Source organism: Pecten maximus, chromosome 9 (genome assembly GCF_902652985.1).
Source record: "Pecten maximus chromosome 9, xPecMax1.1, whole genome shotgun sequence".
Taxonomy (NCBI): domain Eukaryota; kingdom Metazoa; phylum Mollusca; class Bivalvia; order Pectinida; family Pectinidae; genus Pecten; species Pecten maximus.
The window spans coordinates 32,243,702-32,249,808 of record NC_047023.1 but is presented as its reverse complement, the minus strand read 5'-3'; positions in this window follow the sequence as shown (position 1 = coordinate 32,249,808).

The window sequence follows — 6,107 nt, the reverse complement described above, 5'->3', positions numbered from 1 at the left end:
GTTACTGTAGGTACCGTATTCAATATTGGGATTCTGCGTTCGAATTTCACCTGGCCATTCTCGTATTGCTATACTCTGATGTTATAATACGGAAGCGTATTGCCTCTAAATGATAATCGGTCAATAATGCTCAGTATGTCACAAGGATGTGGAAGTCACCTAATACTTTTGTTTCGTAAATGATGCAGTACTCCATCGTAGAGCGGTTTAGTTCTCCATTGACACCTGAAATTAAGGTATGATGATAGTATGCATTATTCTAAAATGCGCCTGACCTCATTAACTATTCCATCTCTAAGGTCTTTATCGCAAACGGCAATGATTTATGGTGTATACTTATAAAATATATATATATAATTTGATACAAACACAAACCAGAAAATCACAAGCGCTTTCGCTTACTTTCAGAGCAAGCTCTCCAGGTGATATTCATGCCATTCTTGAACACTTGATATTCCCTGAAGAGCATACTCTGAAAGTAAGTGAAAGCGCTTGTGATTTTCTGGTTTTTGTTTAATCTTATGTATAGCCATCACAAGGACACTATTAACTTTTAATTATAAATTTATATATAAATATATATATATATGTATATTCAAAAACATATGTATATTTGAAATGTAACACACACGCAACAAATAATTTATAACAGAAGATAACATCTCTTACATGCTGTATCTAAATTATTTGACTGTTAGCCACAGATGTTGCTGGTGTAACAGCTTAGCTTCGTCTTTTTATCGACTAGGTTATCTGGTACTGTAGATTAAGTTTCAAGAATGGCATGAATCAGTTGCGTTTCTGTTTTCCACATCCAGTCAAGAAACATAATGTATAATATATAATGTATAATATATATTATGTATGTTGACCCGAGGGTTTAAACCAAGAAAAACCTACTATTTTGTACATTGTATATTGTGTTATATGTGCGCCATTCCAATCTATTCATGCATTGTTGCATTCCTGACACGCAAACCGCCAGTCACCAAGGTCACCGATTGGGTAAGACGTTTTAACTATAACTGGTTAAGATTTCGTATCTATTATTGGGTAAGATTCCCTATCTATGATTGAGTAAGACTTTCTATCTCTGATTGGGTAAGACTTCATATCTTTGATTGGGTTAGACTTTCTATCTCTGATTGGGTAAGACTTAAGCTTCCTATCTATGATTTAGTAAGAGTTTCTATCTCTGATTGGGTAAGATTTCCTATCTTTGATTGAGTAAGACTTTCTATCTCTGATTGGGTAAGACTTCCTATCTTTGATTGGGTTAGACTTTCTATCTCTGATTGGGTAAGACTTAAGCTTCCTATCTATGATTTAGTAAGAGTTTCTATCTCTGATTGGGTAAGATTTCCTATTTATGATTGGGTAAGACTTACTATATTTGATTGGGTGAGGTTTCCTTTCTCTGATTGGGTGAGACTTCCTTTCTCTGATTGGTTAAGACACCATAACTATGATTGGTTACGCTCTTATAATCTCTGTGATTGGGTTAGACTTCGTATGAGTTGGACAATGTGATAGTTTTCTTATATATCCCCACCATGACATTATCGCATCGGAACAGATATACATTTGGAGATATCTCAAATTATTTTAATGCTGACTCATTTTAAGGTTCCATAGAATTTCGATTATTACCTGAAAGGAAAGATAGGTTAATGAAATGAGTTTAAGTTTAGTTATGTCCATTAGTTATTTAAGCTGTTGATAAATGTTAGGTTTGTTTTCAATAATGCGTTCAATTTATCAAATGTGTCACGAATGGGCGTTGGCATAGATACGGATAAATGCTTCTCAGATAAACATTCCTGAGAATACTTTAGGTCACAAATTTATCCCATGATATCATACCTTTGATGCTAAAATATTTGTTAAGTTCAATATGCCTTCGTCCATTTCAAAAACATGAAATAGAAGCAAGCACTGAATACATGCAATAACATGTGAAAACGAAGTCGTTATTACTTGTTACTGAATTGCCATTTTTATCATTCAGAAAGTTCATGTATTTATTCCATTTGGTATTGCTGTTTAATCATTTGTGATTTTTTATCAGTGGTGGTGTACAATTTGTATATATGATGATGGTTACCTGAGTAAGGACTAGAACTTGATATGTGCCCTCACGTAATAAGCAAACTACTGTATTCGTATTGACGAACTCAATTTTTAACGCATGAGTGATTTGAAAAAAAAAGCTAAGTGTGATTGAAACTCGGCGCATTCACATCACTTGTCTTAGAATACATTATACAATACCTTCAGTTAACGCAATAATATATTAGAGGGAGGCTTTCATCGTGAAAGCGCTAAAATTTAATTATCGCAAAACATATACTTTTTCAGTTCTTTTCATTATTATGATATATATCTCAATATCCATAGGTACATGTATATCAATTATTGCTCATGAAAGATTACAAATTATTATAGTGGTAGGTGTACTTCGGTGAAACACTTAGTACAACGACAGAAATATTGAAGTTACTCATATTTTGATATATACAGTACGCATATATTGTATGTTAATGGTGTTATTAAGATATTCATTTAATTTTGTGTTTTCATAATCAGCACTTGAACGGCAACTGAATTGTTTTTCGTAAACTAGATATATACTCCGATGCCCTGATTAGTTTTTTTCTTTGTTATAACATTCGGTTTACAGTGGTTACAGATTTTAATTTTGACTTCTGACACCAATTTGCTGCTAAATGAAATCCTCGTTTCTAAGTAACTGGGATTAATGTGTTGGCCCTCATCAGCAGCTTGTTTCGTGCGGCTAACGCAGCTGATACAATGTATGATACATGTTAATAAAATTGAAAAAAAATAAATGTCATAGCGAAAACGTGTTGGTTTTTCATGATCAAACGAATCCAAAAAGATTCAAGGTAAAAGGTGTGTGAGTTATAAACCTCCTAAATCTGATCATTTATCAATACAAATGAAGAACAATGATTTAGAATTAAAAAACACAGTTGTCGACTTGCCACCGATGTACCACTAGTCTTACACTTTACCGATGGTATTCATGTGTTATTGGTGTACGCCATCAAAATGAAAGACTTCATACATACATTGATACAAAAGAGCGAGTTTAAATCTAAAACAAAACTCTTGATACATCCCTCCTCTACACAGGAAGAAGAATACTTCAAGTCGAAATCTAAGTCAATGTTTGTTTGTCGTTATATCTTAAGCTGTCCAATCATTCGTCTAATCCTACTATATAATTATACATTTGTATCTAATCTTGATATTTCACAGTCCACAAATATCCGTCAGTAGCTACTGTCCTTTTATATCTCACAAGAGTTTGTAAAAATAAAAAAAATAAAACGCCATGTCCCATTATCGTATAACTCTGTCATATAGAGCACGTGAGACGACGGAATATGTCCCTGTTTACCAGGATTCTACTAAGGATTTAATAAAGATAAAACACCCTAGAGTTTAACTCCTACTAACACTTCATCACATAGTTACCAAGCCTTGTCTAGTGAGAGCTTTTACGTCATTAGATTTCCAAAAGTGCAAACGGGCAGAGATATAAGTATATACTTTATGGGAGATCACGAATTTAACGTGTGACGTAGACCAAGTAACGAATTCCATGGGGCTAGCTTTTTATAAATGTAGTCTGATAATTACATAGATGAAAAGGTCATCCACAGTTAATATCCCATTGTCTTCTCAAATATTAATGGACATTTAAGCGTACTCCAGTCAGCTAATCTCATGTTTGGTATAGTTTGAGGAGGTGGATAAAGCCAATATATATTAAAGATTATATGAAGATCGAAAGTGTCAATTTAACAGTTCATTTAATTATAGGAGAATTGTATCGAAAGTAAAATTCACTATATGAAGTACAACCTGCAAAGAAAATAATAAGATTTGTCCAATATAGGTGGTTATACCGTCATATTGTAAACGCTTAAAGTACATCGCATACACTAAAAACGTTAAGTAAATCGAATACACTACAAGCTTAAAGTTCACGTACACTACAAACTTAATGTACATCGCGTATACTACAAACTTAAAGTACATCGCGTATACTACAACCTTAAAGTACCTCGCGTATACTACAAACTTAAATTTCACGTACACTACAAACTTAAAGTACATCGCGTACACTACAAACTTAAAGTACCTCGCGTATACTACAAACTTAAAGTACCTCGCGTATACTACAAACTTAAATTTCACGTACACTACAAACTTAAAGTACATCGCGTATACTACAAACTTAAAGTACATCGCGTACACTACAAACTTAAAGTACATCGCGTATACTACAAACTTAAAGTACATCGCGTACACTACAAACTTAAAGTACATCGCGTATACTACAAACTTAAAGTACATCGCGTACACTACAAACTTAAAGTACATCGTATACATAACAAACTTAAAGTACCTCGCGTACACTACAAACTTAAAGTGCATCGCGTACACTACAAACTTAAAGTACATCGCGTACACTACAAACTTAAAGTACATCGTATACATAACGAACTTAAAGTACCTCGCGTACACTACAAACTTAAAGTGCATCGCGTACACTACAAACTTAAAGTACATCGCGTATACTACAAACTTAAAGTACATCGCGTATACTACAAACTTAAAGTACCTCGCGTACACTACAAACTTAAAGTACATCGCGTACACTACAAACTTAAAGTACATCGCGTACACTACAAACTTAAAGTGCATCGCGTACACTACAAACTTAAAGTGCATCGCGTATACTACAACATTAAAGTACCTCGCGTACACTACAAACTTAAAGTGCCTCGCGTATACTACAAACTTAAAGTGCCTCGCGTATACTACAAACTTAAAGTGCATCGCGTATACTACAAACTTAAAGTGCACATTAATACTACAAACTTAAAGTGCATCGCGTACACTACAAACTTAAAGTACCTCGCGTACACTACAAACTTAAAGTACCTCGCGTATACTACAAACTTAAAGTACCTCGCGTGAACTACAAACTTAAAGTGCATCGCGTACACTACAAACTTAAAGTACCTCGCGTACACTACAAACTTAAAGTACCTCGCGTACACTACAAACTTAAAGTACCTCGCGTACACTACAAACTTAAAGTACCTCGCGTACACTACAAACTTAAAGTACCTCGCGTACACTACAAACTTAAAGTGCATCGCGTACACTACAAACTTAAAGTGCCTCGCGTATACTACAAACTTAAAGTACCTCGCGTACACTACAAACTTAAAGTACCTCGCGTATACTACAAACTTTAAAGTGCATCGCGTATACTACAAACTTAAAGTACATCGCGTATACTACAAACTTAAAGTACATCGCGTATACTACAAACTTAAAGTGCATCGCGTATACTACAAACTTAAAGTACCTCGCGTATACTACAAACTTAAAGTACATCGCGTATACTACAAACTTAAAGTGCATCGCGTATACTACAAACTTAAAGTGCATCGCGTACACTACAAACTTAAAGTACCTCGCGTACACTACAAACTTAAAGTGTATCGCGTACACTACAAACTTAAAGTACATCGCGTACACTACAAACTTAAAGTACCTCGCGTACACTACAAACTTAAAGTACCTCGCGTATACTACAAACTTAAAGCACTATATACTACAAACTTAAAGTACCTCGCGTACACTACAAACTTAAAGTACCTCGCGTACACTACAAACTTAAAGTACCTCGCGTATACTACAAACTTAAAGTGCATCGCGTACACTACAAACTTAAAGTGCATCGCGTATACTACAAACTTAAAGTGCATCGCGTATACTACAAACTTAAAGTTCACGTACACTACAAACTTAAAGTGCATCGCGTATACTACAAACTTAAAGTGCATCGCGTATACTACAAACTTAAAGTGCATCGCGTACACTACAAACTTAAAGTACCTCGCGTACACTACAAACTTAAAGTGTATCGCGTACACTACAAACTTAAAGTACATCGCGTACACTACAAACTTAAAGTATCTCGCGTACACTACAAACTTAAAGTACCTCGCGTATACTACAAACTTAAAGCACTATATACTACAAACTTAAAGTACCTCGCG